Genomic DNA, 18,138 nt, shown 5'->3' on the forward strand with positions numbered 1-18,138 from the left:
ACACTAATGTTTATTTACATTGCATTAACAATTTTCAAATTTGTGTGTGGTTTTTAAATTTTGAAGTGCATCTAAATTTTGAAATGCATGCACTTGGAATATTTTTTTAAAATATAAACAAAAGAGAATAAAAAAAGTATTAACCTGCAAAGCTACTTGGGCTGGTCCATTAGTTTGCGAGGCTTCGGCGAGACGAGCTTGTGTCACGCTGCGGGCGAGACACAGCGGCTCCTGTTGTTGCTGCAGGATACGCGAGAAGTCTTGTTGCCGCACATGTCCAAACGAGGCCATGCCCACGACGACTAGGAACGAGAGAGTTGAGGGAAAAGGCAGGGAGACACGAACTGCCCGCACCTTGTGGTGTCGTACTCTCCCAACCGGACGAGCTCAGCTCAGCTTCGGCCGCTTCCATCCATCTTGGCTGCTTTCACCGTCCAAATCTTGTTAGCTCAAGACTCGCTATTTCTCTCCATTGAAAACTGCTCGATGCTATTACTGACTCGACGGAGAGTGACCTCGCGTCGGCGGGGGAAAAACGCGTACGTCTCTCTGCTGCCAGCCGTGTTGTTCTCACGGCGCAGGAGCATACAATTAAGTAACCGGCCACACCACGTACGTACGTTATCCAGAAAAACGGCGACACCAACTGCTGCACCGTCCATGATCAATGTGCATACAAGCTTCCTGTTGGGTTCGTACAAAAGGTTGGTTGGGATCTGGTCTGATTGTTCCACGCAGGCTAGGCCGACGATTTCATTCACCTTCGCGCCGTGGATAATATTAGTAGCAGTATGTTGTATAGTAGTATCAAATTCACAATGCACAGTCCAATTAAGTTCCATCATCATTCTGTTGTCCGTCTGAGCTGATGACACAGTGCACTATAGCTAGCAATCCTTGTGTTCGTTGTTTGATTTGACCACAGTCATGTGCTAACTAATTATCTCGCGATCGATCTGTCGATGGATTCCTTTGCATGGGCCACACCGTGAAAGGTAGCTCAACCACAAAAGGTTCCGTCGATCTTCCTTGGCGGTCGTAGAAACAACCTTTTGTCGTGATGGATGCAGGGTGACTAGACAGAAAAGCAAGACGTGGAAAGAAATACTACGCAGATTTCACTGGACGCGCCTCGCGAGGGCGGTTGAAGTAGCTAGACTCTGCTTGGGATTTTCACCTTTATCTGTAAAACCGACGTACCTCCTGGCCCCTGCTACAATTGGATTGGAATGGATTGAATCAACTAATATTAGTACGCATCTTTTTATTTCGGGTGAACTAATATTATCCGGATTGGATAGATAAATCGTTTGATGATCTCTTGCCAATATATTCCTACATGCCATTTAATACAGTAGCAGCATATACTGAAGTCAAACTAGAAGATGCCATCCGTCGACGAACCATACGTGGCAGAAATGGTCGGTAATTTTGGGAGTATCACACCCAAAATCACTCCTTGCCATCTTTAATTAAGTCATCAGTTACCATATAAGGCAAGAGATCTACGACAAGATAATGTTTGATTTTTGTCACCTTATATCCACCGAAACAAATCACCCAAGAAAATAGCACCATCTCAAACATTCCAATCCACATTTATACCCTTTTTTTTAACGCTTTCCATTTCGTGGCGGATCCCACGCCCCGCTGCCCTATATAAACGCCAGCAGGCACCACCATCGTCCATCATCAAGCATCATCAAACACAAACACGCACTAGTGCACAACACACAGCAAACCCATCTCACCCATTCTGTCAAGCAAGACAAGAGAGATCGAGCGAGCAATGGCTCCCATGCTCAAGGGCATCGTGGATGCCGCGCCCAAGAGGGCGGCGTACGTGACCTTCCTCGCCGGCTCCGGCGACTACTGGAAGGGCGTGGTGGGCCTGGCCAAGGGCCTCCGCGCCGTCAACTCCGCCTACCCGCTCGTGGTGGCCGTGCTCCCCGACGTCCCCGAGGATCACCGCCGCAAGCTGGTCGACCAGGGATGCCTCGTCCGCGAGATCGAGCCGGTGTACCCGCCCGAGAGCCAGACCCAGTTCGCCATGGCCTACTACGTCATCAACTACTCCAAGCTCCGTATCTGGGAGGTACCTACTTACTCTCTAGCTCTCTTCTTCTTCCATCCTGGATCGTTAGATGTTGACTGATTCTGGTGCACGAACAGTTCGTGCAATACGAGAGGATGGTGTACCTGGACGCGGACATCCAGGTGTTCGACAACATCGACCACCTCTTCGACCTCGACAAGGGCAGCTTCTACGCAGTCATGGACTGCTTCTGCGAGAAGACGTGGAGCCACACCCTGCAGTACAGGATCGGCTACTGCCAGCAGTGCCCGGACCGGGTGGCGTGGCCGGAGCGTGAGCTCAGCGTGCCCCCGCCGCCGCTCTACTTCAACGCCGGCATGTTCGTGCACGAGCCCAGCCTCGCCACCGCCAAGGCCCTCCTCGACAGGCTCGTCGTCACCGACCCCACCCCGTTCGCCGAGCAGGACTTTCTCAACATGTTCTTCAGGGACGTGTACAAGCCCATCCCGCCGGTGTACAACCTGGTGCTGGCCATGCTCTGGAGGCACCCGGAGAACGTCGAGCTCAACAAGGTCAAGGTCGTGCACTACTGCGCAGCGGTACGTCTTTGTCATCGATTTCCTAGTACAAACATTTTTAGTCTGTTTATTCTTATATCTGAATTCATGCTCGATGTTTCTGTGCCATGCATGAATGATGCAGGGTTCGAAGCCGTAGAGGTACACCGGCGAGGAGGCCAACATGGACAGGGAGGACATCAAGATGCTCGTGAAGAAATGGTGGGACATCTACAACGACGAGAGCCTGGACTACAAGGCCGGCGATGAGGGCACCAACCTGCTACGTGGAGCTCTGGTTGAGGCCGGTGCCGTGAAGTACTTCCCGGCGCCCTCGGCCGCGTAGGCTCGCTGCATGCCGGCGTTTGCCCGGCTGGGTCGTCGCACAATGATTAATTAAGTACTATCTGTAGGGGATTTCGGATTTTCGGTAATGAACTTTACTATAGCATCGAAGTATGGATGAGGGATCGATCTAGACGTTTTTTGGTATGGTAGATCAATCTAGTCCATGTTTCTTGTTTAATATTAGTTTGCAAGAAAAATAGACGCGTGTACACAATGCATAGATATACTCTTGTTACCTACGTGTATTTTGCATGCTTAAATCAAAGCTATTTGCAAATTATTGTGCATGTTCTTGTGAATGCCACAGGGCTCTGTCGTTTTTTGTGTGAGATCGCGCCGTGTGAGTTTTTCAAGTCACGACGCGCGGAATGAGTATCAAAAAGGTCTTATATTTGATACGGAAGGAGTAGCATCTGCAAAGATTTGAATTAGTAGTAGTCAAAGCCAAATCTGCGGCCGCTCATCCAAAATGGATCTGTCTTTTGATCCCCGCGCGTGTCCTTATCGATTGTTTCGATAGATAATTACTCCCTTCAATCTTAAATATAAGTCTTTGTAGAGATTCTACTATGAACCACATACGGATCTATATAGATGCATTTTAGAGTGTAGGTTCACTCATTTTGCTCCATATGTAGTTTATAGTGGAATTACAAAGACTTATATTTAAAAATGAAAGGAATAGTAGCCTGTGACGATGCGACGGCTGTCCCTTGCGCCTTTGTCCACGACCGTAACAGCTCGGTCCCTGACGGTGCTTTCCTACTCTGGGTGGCCGGCGCAAGAACGTTCCGGCATCACGATCGGCGTGTCTAAATTGTTCCGGTGGCGCGTCCACGTCCGTACGGACGGTGCTGGCCAACGTTCGCCGGGGCGTCTACGAGCCGTCGTCGTCTTCGTCCTGATCGCCCACATGGGCAGGTGTATTCGCCGACGTTGACCAGCGCCTTATCCGGCATAAAAAACGGTGACACCGATGATAGTTATTGCATGCTATACGTTCAAAGCGTTTGACTTAACTTACGGACATCCGGCCGGTTTCATCAGTCGCACGGAACGCGCCACCTGTACGTGTACGTCGTCCTGCTGCCTCGGCATGAGCATGAACAGACCGACCGACACACGGACGGACGACGCGCATGGCCGCCCAAGCAAGCTAGTACTAGGTAGGCACAGTAGCTTTGCTGCTGGTGTGCGTGCCGGTAGTGACCGACGGAAGAGGACATGTTTCCCCGCATACGTGGCGTACTGTAGCTGCGCCTCGTACCCTCGTCTCTTTGCCGCTCATCGCAGCATCCTGTCCGTAAGACCGTAACTGCATCCACCGTTACGTTAGCGTGCGTGCACCAACGGTCACTACGCCTTCATTTAAACGGCGATCCCTTTTGTCAATGCCACGTACCCCTGTTTCGAGAATTTCGAACCGGCCGGCCACGTACTATCTTTGGACAAATACGTACGTAGTAGTAGTAAACTAGCGATGACTGAGTTCCATGTCGTGCAAGGCTTTATATTAGAGTAATTACTGTTCATACCACACACCGAGTCATGAAGAATACTTAGATCTATCAGGGTAGCATGCAGCTCAGGGCACAGCACATTCAGCCCCCAGAAAATTTATGTCCACTATAAGTTTCCGCCGGCGGCGGCCGGCGACCGACCGCGCTGAAGTCGCGTGCTGCTGGCCACCCCGTTAGACCGGCGCACACGTACACGGTCGGAAGTCCAGTCTAATCAATCTGCAGGGCGCCATGCACAAGCGTGGAACAAGTGTCTCGTGCCGATCGATTGATCGGACGCGATTCGTCAACACTGCGCTGCTCCCTACGAGCCACGGCACAACGCGGCGAGGATGAACTGACAAGCGTCGTTGGCCTCCGGGGACCGGGGCAGGGCGGTCAGTCGAGCAAATGCGAGCTGCTTCGGGAAGCCTGATCTGACTAGCTGCGTGACGGAGCGATTGACCGGCCAAAGTTGCATGCATGATTCGGTGAGCGCAAAGGAAAAGTCGCTCTAGGCCGCACTAGCACCGCTGCCTCGTCTGGCATGTGCTCGGCCGGCCGGACGCTACTGGTTCCTTCCGTGCTGGGCGGCCAGCCGTCGTGGTTTACCCCAACAGTAGCAGAACTTATTTTTAATTGCTGCAGGTGTTTGGAACGTGTACACAACCTTAGAACATCTATGGCTGCTCAAACACGTCTCAAATGTTCGGACGGACGGCCCGCTCATTGATCGAGCATGAAAATTTGATTTAAACGGCCGTCTTCAAACGCCCGGGCTGACCGGCATCCCTCATATCCAGCCCAAATATAAGGGTGGATATGAAATGCCACATCCGCTATGTCGGACTGACGATGAAATCCCACACAGAATCGTCTCGAAACCGGGTGGCCTAATAGACGTCATACAATGGTGTCCCAGCCAACACTATCATTCGGCATGCACATGCAACCTATCTTTTGGCAATCGTTTGCATAGCAGTTTTGGCGATTTGAATTATGACGAAAATAATAATGTATTGTTAATATCTTTTTGTTGAGATGTAATATAAAATAATCACACACATGCTAAGACTTTCATTATTTAGAAGTAAGTTCTCTATATGTTTTATACATAATATACCTGCTCTCCAATTATTTACAATAATGAAGTCTTGGATATATTGTCCATGGATATTCGATCTAACACCTAGATATGTGGCCCTATAATATTGCCTAATGCTATAATTTTTTGTGTGAAAAGGATCAAATTATTATAAAAATTCCTCATAAGTACAACATTTCAAGTATAATAAAAATTACATCAAGATTTCGAGACCACCAAACAATCACTACTGCCGCTAGAACGAGCTACCGACGGGTCACTGTCGCCGCTCCCTATCTAAGTTGGCTTGACCTTGCCGATGACAGTCGGGAAGTCTTCATGCACGTGTCACCACGGAATAGTACTCTGGAGCCGCAATTGTGGCCGTTGAACACTTTACACTTGAATAGTAGATGTGAAGCAGCTGACACCAAATCTCGTCACACGAGGAGAAACTTTAACCTCATCACCCCAAGGAGACGAGAGGAATTTACATCGAGCTCCGTCGACTATGCCCAGACAGACGAATTCAAGGAGGATTAGAGCCCGAAAGATAAACTCGAAGAAGAAGCTTCGCCATTCGCCCGAGTGGCGAAAAACCCCTGCAAGGACTAAATACCCTAATCTAAACAACTAACCAGAGTGGAGGCACCAAGATTCCCCTTCCGGCCACTGACCGCCGTAGCGGCAAGCAGAGGGAAGGAATCCACGGGCTTGCCGATGAAGCTTGGAGGGAAGAGTTTTTCCTCCGCTTAGGGTTAAGGGAGGAAAACGAGATATCTGCCTAATGATACATGTAAAAATGAATGAGAATGGACTGAATTGGTGGAGGCATCCTTTTAGTCAAAACGAGATGTAGAGCCTAAGTGTCACCATGGATAACTTTGAGGTAATTAAGTTAAGCATGATTTTTCAACTTTTACATCTAGCTACATGCAACAGTTGAATTAATTAATTCCTCCGCTCATGTGAAAAGGGGGGATTTCAGTAGACTGTACCATGTTTAACATATATACCTTTGTCATTGATCTGAAGGAAGCAATTAAAGTGGCTCAACCATCATTGATAAGGGAAGGATTTTCCTCTATCCCTGATGTCAAATGGACTGATGTTGGAGGTCTTGATTCTTTAAAGCAAGAACTTGATCGCTGCATCGTCCGGTGTATCAAGCACCCTGAACTTTATAAGGTGAATCCCGTGATGAAATGTGTTCTATCATACTCCCTCCATTCCATAATTCTTGTCATGGTTTTAGTTCAAGTGCTATTTTTCTCCAGTCTGTTGTTTGGCTTGCATATTCAGTTCATTTGTATACTGAAGACAGATCTCATAGCTAGAGTCATGGGCACCTGTGGTGCTTTATTTTCAATATTGCTTGAAATCCAGCATGTTTTATATGTGTTTCAATTGTATCCTTTATTTATTTGTAATTTTGTATATTCATGTCCTCTGTTATCTACCTTTAAAGAAATTTGGAGTGGATATGCAAGATGGTTTTTTGCTATTTGGGCCTCCGGGCTGTGGGAAAACACTAATAGCAAAAGCAGTTGCACACGATGCAGGGGCTAATTTTATTTACAAAAAGGTAACTCATGTTGAGATTTCCATATTCTCAGTACTTGCTCTAGTTTCATACAGACTGCTAACTAAGATTCTTGTTTTGTCTGGAACTTAGGGGCCTGAGCTGTTAACCAAATATGTTGGGGAGAGTGAATCAGGAGTAAGGAAAATATTCGCCCGTGCACGGACGAACTCCCCATGCATAATATTTTTTGATGAGGTAAAATAAGTCCTTGCTTTGCTCATTGTAACATTTATCCTGTTTAGTGAAACTGTGAAAGTCTGGAACATTTTTTTAATGTCTGATACATTGATCTGTGCTATTAGAATTTAGAGTTGCTCAGCAACTTGCATGTGTTGCTTGATAAGGTGCTTAATATTCTAAGCAAAATACGGTGCTCAAATTTTTAGTTAATCCATTAATTTGTTGTACGTGCCAGATAGATGCCTTGACAACAAAAAGAGGGAATGAGGGAGCATGGGTTGTTGAACGTGTCGTGAACCAGGTAACTTCAACATCCGATATATATTGGCAATGCAGAGATTCTCTAACATGTTCAGTCATTTCTTTCCATGCTCTGTATTTCTCATGTTAGTTCATCTTTGCACTTGCAATTACTTACTGAACTTGGTAGTAGTTCTGATCAAGGTGTTTTTGTTATTGGAGCTACAAACAGAACTGATGCGATAGACGATTCTCTTCTACGGCCTGGTAGATTTGGGAGGAAACGTTGTGTACCTCTACCTGGTGCTAATGAGCGTGCTTCAATACTCAAATCACTAGCAGGTTCCGGGAAAAAACCACTCTCCCCCAGTGTCGATTTGGATGCACTAGCTCGCCGTGAGGAGTGCAACAATCTCTCCGGTGCTGACCTAGCATCACTGGTAAGTACTTTTGTGACTTTTTCTTCTTCATTGATGAAGCATGGATGTAATTTAGGCTATGATCCAACGGGCAAAGTGGAACCAGTTAGCATGTATGCTTCCTTGCTTCCTTGTTCAGATGAATGAAGCAGCCATGGAAGCTCTGGAAGATAGATTGGGGTCAGGTTTGGGTGAGTCGATTGAACTCTCGCACTTTGAGCGAGCACTATCCAAAATAAAGCCGTCAGTGTCAGAACAGGTGCAGGCCGACATTCTAATCGATCATCTCTCGTTTTGCTTACCCCTTTTATGTAGCAGCATATGCATGCCTTACATTTTACTTTTGTTGGTGTGGCAGCAAAGGAAATTCTACGACGCCTTGTGGAAGAAATAGTGTGCAAACTGACCCAACACCATGCATCTACGTTGATAGATCTGGCTATTTGTGGCTGGGATCCAGCAACCAAGCGCGCTGTTCCATATTAGAAATCGTAAACCCCATGGTTCATTTCAAATTCTTATTTCAAACTTTTATACTCGTAGCATGTACGCAGCAAGCCTCGCAGAGTAGACAAAAAAAGACGGGTAACGAAATGTAAAATCCTTTTAGCTTTGATTCCACATTGGAACTTTTTTTGTTACTTGGCTGTTTGGGGTACCCATTAAATTTGGGAAAAGATTTCCTTCGGCCGGCCGATTTACAGCGCTTCGTCCGCAGCATGAGATGCACACCACGCTTCTTATGTGGGTCCTGTCATCGCTCATTCTTTTTCCTTCTTATCTTAATCGCTAATGACTGAGTGCCATTTGTTTCTTTTTTTCTTCATTCGTCTTCTGCAACAAGCGTTCTGTTGGAAAAATAATCTACAGCACGACCTCTATTGCAGGAAAAAAAATCAAGTGACGTTTCTGCAACATGTGCTCTGTTGCAAAAAATTATGCAATACGACCTTTGGCAAAAAAAAACTCTACAGATGTTTCCACAACACGATCGCTGATGCAGAAAATATTCTATAACATAAATTATGTTGCAAAAATAATAATTCTACCGACATTTCCGCAACATGATCTCTATTCCAAAAAATTCTGCAACATAATCTATGTTGCAAAATTTAGGATGTCCGTCAGCCGCTTGGTGGCGCTAAATCTGGCGGCTAGCGACCCGGCAGCCGGTGGATGCATAGCACCCCCCCCCCCCCTATGAATAAATGAATGTTCAACGAATGTTCAGATAAACATTGTGCATGTGCAAATTGAACAGGAGTGCATATGCTAAAAATCTGGATTGAACTGAATGTCAGCTCTTGCTCCAAACCGAATTGAACATGAGTACATATGCAAATATCTAAACTGAATTGCTTGCCAATTGATGCTCCAAACTGAGTTGAACTAAATGGCACCAAAACCTGAACTTGAACTGAGCTAAATGGCAGCTATTGCCCATAGAAAAAATGATCTAAATGGCACCCACACTTAATCTTGAAGACTTGAACTGAACTAAATTTGCGCTATTATCACATGCACTAGATTTGGGGAGCATTGAGTACACAGTACATAGTTTAATTCTGAAATAGGAGTTGCAAGATGAACATAGACTAATTAAGGGCAAGGTGACGATGTGTGTTAGAAATGATTTCAAGGTTGATAAGATCACCATCGCACACTCCTTTTACCTTCGGGATTAGTGTTGAACCTAAAATAAATGTTATTTGGTGTTTGCGTTGAGCATGAATATGACTGGATCATGTTTATTGCAATATGGTTATTCATTTAAGTCAAAAAATAATTATTATTCTGTTTACATGAATAATACCTTCTATAGTCATACATTTAATATAAATGGTTTATTGAATCTCGATCGTAGTGATACACATATTCATAATATTGATGCCAAAAGATGCAAAGTTGATAATGATAGTGCAACATACTTGTAACACTGCCGTTTAGGTCATACTGGTGTAAAGCGCATGAAGAAACTCCATGCGGATGGACTTTTGGAATCACTTGATTATGAATCATTTGATGCTTACAAACCATGCCTCACGGGCAAGATGACTAAGACTCCGTTCTCCGGAACAATGGAGCGAGCCACTGACTTATGGGAAATAATACATACTGATGTATGCGATCCGGTGAGTGTTGAGGCTCGCGGCGGGTATCGTTATTTTCCGACCTTCACATATGATTTGAACAGATATGAGTATATCTACTTAATGAAACACAAGTCTGAAACGTTTGAAAAGTTCAAATAATTTTAAAGTGAAGTGGAGAATCATCGTAACAAGAAAATAAAGTTTCTACGATCTGACCGCGGAGATGAAATATTTGAATTGCGAGTTTGGCCTTCAATTGAAACAATGTCGAATAGTTTTTGCAACTCACGCCACCTGGAACACCACAGCGTAATGGTATGTCCGAACATCATAACCATACTTTATTAGATATGGTGCGACCTATGATGTCTCTTACCGATTTACCACTAGCATTTTGGGGTTATGCATTAGAGACAGTTGCATTCACGTTAAATAGGGCATCGTCTAAAAATCCGTTGAGATAACACCGTATGAACTGTGATTTAGCAAGAAACCTAAGCTATCATTTCTTAAAGTTTGGGGTTGCGATGCTTATGTGAAAAAGTTTCAGCCTGATAAACTCAAAACAAATCGGAGAAATGCGTCTTCATAGGATACCCAAAAGAAACCTAATGGGCACATCTTTTATCACAGATCCGAAGGCAAGATCTTTGTTGCTTAAAGTGGATCCTCTCTAGAGAAGGAGTTTCTCTCAAAAGAAGTGAGTGGGAGGAAAGTAGAACTTGATGAGGTAATTGTACCTTCTTCCGAATTGGAAAGTAGTTCATCACATAAATCAGTTCCAGTGATGCCTACACCAATTAGTGAGGAAGTTAATGATGATGATCATGAAACTTCAGATCAAGTTACTACCGAACCTCATAGGTCAACCAGAGTACGGTCCGCACCAGAGTGGTACGGCAATCCTGTTCTGGAGGTCATGTTACTTGACCATGACGAACCTACGAACTATGAGGAAGTGATGATGAGCCCAGATTCCGCAAAATGGCTTGAGGCCATGAAATCTAAGATGGGATCCATGTATAAAGAATAAAGTATGGACTTTGATTGACTTGTCCGATGATTAGTGAGCCATTGAGAATAAATGGATCTTCAAGAGGAAGACGGACGCTGATAGTAATGTTGCTATCTACAAAGCTCGAATTGTCAGAAAAGGTTTTCGACAAGTTCAAGGTGTTGACTACGATGAGAATTTCTCACTCGTATCGATGCTTAAAAGTCTATCTGAATCATGTTAGCAGTTACCGCATTTTATGAAATCTGGCAAATGGATATCAAAACTACATTCCTTAATGAATTTATTAAAAAAGAGTTGTATATGATGCAACGAGAAGGTTTTGTCAATCCTAAATATGTTAACAAAGTGTGCAAGCTCCAGCGATCCATCTATGGACTGGTGCAAACATCTCAGAGTTGGAATATGCGCTTTGATGAGTTGATCAAAGCATATATTTTTATACAGACTTTTGGAGAAACTTGTATTTACAAGAAAGTGAGTGGGAGCTCTGTAGCATTTCTAATATTATATGTGGATGATATATTGTTGATCGGAAATGATACTGAATTTCTGGATAGCATAAAAAGATACTTGAATAAGAATTTTTCAATGAAAGACCTCGATAGAGCTGCTTACATATTGGGCATCGAGATCTATAGAGATAGATCAAGACGCTTGATAAATTTCTCAATGAGTACATACCTTGAGAAGTTTTTGAAGTAGTTCAAAATGGAACAGTCAAAGAATGAGTTCTTGACTGTGTTGCAAGGTGTGAAGTTGAGTAAAGACTCAAAAATCGACCACGGCAGAAAATAGAAAGAGAATGAAAAAGTCATTCCCAATGCCTCAGTCATATGTTCTATAAAGTATGCTATGCTGTGTACCAGACCTATTGTATACCTTAGCATGATTTTGGCAAGGGAGTACAATAGTGATCTAGGAGTAGATCAATAGACAGCGGTTAAAATTATCCTTAGAGGACTAAGGAAATATTTCTCGGTTATGAAGGTGATAAAAGAGTTTGTCATAAATAGTTATGTCGATGCAAGCTTTTGACACCGATCTAGATGACTCTAAGTCTCGATCTAGATACATATTGAAAGTGGAAGCAATTAGCTAGAGTAGCTCCGTGCAGAGTATTGTAAACATAGAAATTTGCAAAATACATACGGATCTGAATATTGCAGACCCATAGACTAAACTTCTCTCACAAGCAAAACATGATCACTCTTTGGGTGTTAATCACATAGCGATGTGAACTTGATTATTGACTCTAGTAAACCCTTTGAGTATTAGTCACATGGAGATGTGAACTAATCACATAAAGATGTGAAACTATTGGTGTTAAATCACATGACGATATGAACTAGATTATTGACTCTAGTGCAAGTGGGAGACTGAAGGAAATATGCGCTAGAGGCAATAATAAAGTTATTATTTATTTCCTTATATCATGATAAATGTTTGTTATTCATGCTAGAATTGTATTAACCGGAAACATAGTACATGTGTGAATACATAGACAAACAGAGTGTCCCTAGTATGCCTCTACTTGACTAGCTCGTTAATCAAAAATGGTTAAGTTTCCTAGCCATATGTTATCATTTGATGAACGGGATCACATCATTAGAGAATGATGTGATGGACTAGACCCATCCGTTAGCTTAGCACTATGATCATTTAGTTTAGTGCTATTGCTTTCTTCATGACTTATACATGTTCCTATGACAATGAGATTATGCAACTCCCGAATACCGGAGGAACACTTAGTGTGCTATCAAACGTCACAACGTAACTGGGTGATTATAAAGATGCTCTACAGGTGTCTCCGATGGTGTTTGTTGAGTTGGTATAGATCGAGATTAGGATTTGTCACTCCGATTGTCGGAGAGGTATCTCTGGGCCCTCTCGGTAATGCACATCACTATAAGCCTTGCAAGCAATGTGACTAATGAGTTAGTTGCGGAAGGATGCATTACGGAACGATTAAAGAGACTTTCCGGTGACGAGATTGAACTAGGTATGAGGATATCGACGATCGAATCTCGGGCAAGTAGCATACCGATGACAAAAGGAACAACATATGTTGTTATGCAGTTTGACCGATAAAGATCTTCGTAGAATATGTAGGAGCCAATATAAGCATCCAGGTTCCGCTATTGATTATTGACTGGAGATGTGTATCGGTAATGTCTACATAGTTCTCGAACCCGTAGGGTCCGCACGCTTAACGTTCGATGACGATTTGTATTATGAGTTATGTGATTTGATGTACCAAATGTTGTTTGGAGTTCCGGATGAGATCACGGACACGACGAGGAGTCTCAAAATGGTCGAGACGTAAAGATCGATATATTGAAAGGCTATATTCGGACATCGGAAAGGTTCCGAGTGATTCGGGTATTTTTCGGAGTACCGGAGAGTTACAGGAATTCGCCGGAGGAAGTAGTGGGCCTTAATGGGCCATACGGGAAAGGAGAGAAGGGCCTCAAGGGGTGCCCCTCCATGGGCTAGTCCGAATTGGACTAGGGAGGGGGCGGCGGCCCCCTCTTTCCTTCTCCCTCTCCTCTCCTTCCTTCTTCTCCTACATAGACTAGGAATGGGGGAAACCTACTCCTACTAGGAGTAGGAATCCCCCCTTTGGGCGTGCCCCTTGAGGCCGGCCCTCCTCCTCGTCCCCTCCTTTATATACAGGGGAGGTGGGCACCCCATAGACACACAAGTTGATTTCTTAGCCGTGTGTGGTGCCCCCCTCCATAGATTTCCACCTCGGTCATATTGTCGTAGTGCTTAGGCGAAGCCCTGCGCCGGTAACTTCGTCATCACCGTCACCATGCCGTCGCTGACGAAACTCTCCCTCGGCCTCAGCTGGATCTAGAGTTCGAGGGACGTCACCGAGCGGAACGTGTGCAGATCGCGGAGGTGCCGTGCGTTCGATACTTGATCGGTTGGATCGTGAAGATGTTCGACTACGTCAACCGAGGGTACATAGACACACTCTCCTCGCTTGTTGCTATGCATCTCCTAGATATATCTTGCGTGATCGTATGAAAATTTTGAAATACTGCGTTCCTCAACACGTGGACGTAGTCATCCATGGCGTAGCGAGAGCTTGGGCGAAAAACGCCCGTACGGGCGCGGGTGACCGGACCGGCCACGGGCGCCTGGGGCGCCGGGGGCGCCAACACCGCGGCTGGAGGAGGCGCCACATGCGGGGGCGCGCCTCGAAGCCAAGGGCGGACCAAGAGAGGCGCGCGAGCGCCCTGGGAGAGGTGTCGAGGAGCCCGCGTCACCGGTGGCGGGAGGAACAGCCGCGGGTACCTGGTGAAACGGAAACACATGCTCATCAAAGTAAAAATGCCGGGAAGTGAACACACGGTGGGAAACGGGATCGTAGCACCGATATCCCTTGAAGTTGGAGGGGTAGCCGATGAAAATTCAAGCGACAGAACGAGGTGCGAATTTGTGAGGAGCGGAGTCGGCAGTGCTAGGATAGCAAAGGCACCCGAAAATACGCAAGCCATCATAAGATGTGGGCATACCGAAGAGAAGATGGTGAGGTGCATAGTTCCACAGTGGGCAGTAAGGGCGAAGGTTAAGGAGAAGAGAAGCAGTAGCGAGTGCGTCCGGCCAGAAACGAGGCGGCATGTTAGCATGGAACAGGAGCGTGCGAACGCAGTCGTTCGAAGCAGTAGCGAGTGCGTCCGGCCAGAAACGAGGCGGCATGTTAGCATGGAACAGGAGCGTGCGAACGCAGTTGTTCAGAGTGCGAAGGACGCGTTCGGCTCGACTGTTCTGCTGAGAAGTATACGGGCATGTGAGACGAAAAACTGTGCCGTGGTGCGACAGAAAAGTGCGGAAAGCAAGGTTGTCGAACTCTTTTTCATTGTCAGTCTGAAGAGCAAGGATGAGACGCCCAAACTGCATGCTGACATATGAGTAAAAAGCCGTCAAAGTGAAAAGTGCATCCGACTTTCTGCGCAAAGGAAAAGTCCATACATAATAAGAATAATCATCAAGGATAACCAAATAATATAAATAGCCCGAATTACTAGGAACCGGAAAGGTCCACACATCGCTATGAATCAACTGAAAAGGAAAAGAAGCTATGATGATGGAGTTATTAAACAGGAGGCGAACATGTTTGCCGACGCGACAGGCATAACAGGTACCCTCGTGCGAGAGCTCTTTGGCGGGCCAAGGCAGAAAACTAGCCCCTGCCGGATGTTGATTCCGTCCGCAACACAGGGCCGGAGTGGCTGCTGGACGTCCTTGCTGATCTACCTGAGACGATAAGAATGGTTCTGCTCATGACCCTTTGGCGTCTTGGCATATTTGGAATGAGATCACACACACTGGAAGGATGCACCTTAACAAATGAAGCATCATGCAGATTTCTTTTGACCTAGTATATCTCATCGCTGTTGTGTATAATGCTCTTTGTCAACGCTGATACGTTCGACTCTTCCCCATACGAAGGTCTGTATGAATGATGTTTTGTCCTGTTTGAGTAATATATACATTCCCGCATTTTCCTGCCAAAAAAAATCAATCACAAACGATCCATTAATAACTAAATTGCGGAATGAAATACTTCAACTTTTTCATATGCTCGCAATCAAGAACAGTGTGGTGTTGAGATTTTACGTACCGTGATAGCTACGTGTGTGGTGTGGAGATTGCTCTACATAATTGTGTTAATCATGGTTCGCCATGCATGTTCTCTAATAATCCAATTTCTTCCTCGTATGCTGACCAAGCAAATATTCAATATTTAATAATTAAACAATGAACGTAATTGTCAAGGTCTTGTAGCTCAATTCGTTAGAGCATCGGTCTTATATGCCGCAGGTTGAGTGTTCAAGCCCCTCCGAGACCAATATTTTTAAAATTATGCACGTAATAAGCTTGCAATACATATTAATTTCAATATTTAAAAGTTAAATAATATTCATAATTGGTGAGATCTTGTAGCTCAATTGGTTAGAGCGTCGGTCTTATCAACCGCAGGTTAGGTTTCGTTGCTCAACTGCTTAGAGCATCCTTATATGCCGTAGACAAAATATTAAAAAAATAGTATGCACATAAGTTTTTTTACGTTGCATTTAGTACAAGGTTCCCTCGGAACAAAATATTATTTATATTTCAAGCTATTTTGAATCATTTTTATTTTTTAAAAATCATAATGGAATAGTAGGATGGAAAAAGAGAAAGTGTGGACCGTAGACAAAATATTAAAAAAATAGTATGCACATAAGTTTTTTTACGTTGCATTTAGTACAAGGTTCCCTCGGAACAAAATATTATTTATATTTCAAGCTATTTTGAATCATTTTTATTTTTAAAAAATCATAATGGAATAGTAGGATGGAAAAAGAGAAAGTGTGGAAAAAATGACAAGAAGTTGGAACATCAATTTGAAAGAGCTTGTACGCGTAATTTCGGCATCGCTTTGCAAAAGAGGCTTGTAATAGACGCTATTGCTGTGGTTTTGTTGCTCAACTACTTAGAGCATCCTTTTATGCCGTAGACAAATCTTTTTCTTTTGGTTTATAAATAATTATGCATGTAAGCTTTTTCTACATTGCTCTTAGTACAAGGTTCCCTCGAAACAAATATTATTTACTTTAAGCTATTTTGGATCTTTATTATTCTTAAAAAAAATTGGAATGGAATGGTATGATGGAAAAAAGAAAAGAAAAAAGTGTGAAAAAATGACAAGAAGATATTGGAACATCAATTTGAAAGACCTTGTACGTGTAATTTTGTCATCGCTTCGCAAAAGGCTACTAACTAGCGTCTTTTTTTAAACAATATAGATGCAAACACTCATACATAGGTACATACACTCATCTCTATGAATGCACACACACATGCCCTACTCATATGAGCACCTTTGAGAGACTGAGTCAGCATGTCATCTTGAGATTGACATTCGTAGTCGATGGGAACATCTCCTCCGATCCCACTGAACGAGCATCGTGAGAAGGCTTGGTGGGCTGGGGGTACGACCACCGGTGTCAAGTTTAGAACTTGAAGCTTGATGGGCTGGGATACCATTTTCTTTCTAACCATTCAACCACAGATTGATTTGCTAACAAGCGTCTTTCGACAAAGCAAATTCGTGTCAGGTGCAGAAATGTGTCTTCGTCTTTCGACAAAGCAAATTCGTGTCAGGTGCAAAAATGTGTCTTCGTCGAGGATGTGTAGAAGAGCAATGAATGGAGCATGTATGAGATTATGATTGCACGATGTATTGCTCTTATACATAGGCACGTATATATGATATACAACGCTGGGCCACGGACCTCCACTATACAAGAAACTAGGAGGCGGGCCCAATACACAATATGCACAGAACACAAGAAACTAGGAGGCAGGCCCAAAAATCAGATATATTCCAAAAAAAAATCTTCGTCAGTTTTTATCCCGTTTGGACTCCGTTTGATATGGATTTACTGCGAAACAAAAAACATGCAACAAATAGGAACTGGCACTGGGCACTGGATCAATATGTTAGTCCCAAAAATAATATAAAAAGTTGTAGAATATTGGCATGGAACAATAAAAAATTATAGATACGACGGAGACGTATCAGCATCCCCAAGCTTAATTCCTGCTCGTCCTCGAGTAGGTAAATGATAAAAAAGATAATTTTTGATGTGGAATGCTACCTAGCATAATCTTGATCACATATCTAATCATGGCATGAATATTAAGACACGAGTGATTCAAAGCAGCAGTCTATCATTTGACATCAAAAACAATAATACTTCAAGCCCCCTAATAAAGCAGTCATGTCTTTTCAAAATAACAAGGCCAAAGAAAGTTATCCCTACAAAATCATATAGTCTGGCTATGCTCCATCTTCACCACATAAAATATTCACATCAAGCACAACCCCGATGACAAGCCGAGCAATTGGTTCATACTTTTTAGCGCGCTTCAGCATTTTCAACCCTCACGCAATACATGAGCGTGAGCCATGGATATATCACTATAGGTGGGATAGAATGGTGGTTGCGGAGAATACAAAAAGGAGAAGATAATCTCACATCAACTAGGCGTATCAACGGGCTATGGAGATGCCCATCAATAGAT

General features: G+C 44.1%; 2 pseudogenes; both read left to right on the forward strand.

Annotated features, from left to right (window-relative positions):
- Positions 1 to 1,707: 1,707 nt before the first annotated feature.
- LOC119353176 lies at positions 1,708 to 3,217 on the forward strand (annotated as a pseudogene).
- Positions 3,218 to 6,325: 3,108 nt separating this feature from the next.
- On the forward strand, positions 6,326 to 8,341 carry LOC119357580 (annotated as a pseudogene).
- The last annotated feature ends 9,797 nt before the right edge of the window (positions 8,342 to 18,138 follow it).

The sequence above is a fragment of the Triticum dicoccoides genome, chromosome 2A, assembly GCF_002162155.2.
Source record: "Triticum dicoccoides isolate Atlit2015 ecotype Zavitan chromosome 2A, WEW_v2.0, whole genome shotgun sequence".
In the NCBI taxonomy this organism is placed as follows: Eukaryota; Viridiplantae; Streptophyta; class Magnoliopsida; order Poales; family Poaceae; genus Triticum; species Triticum dicoccoides.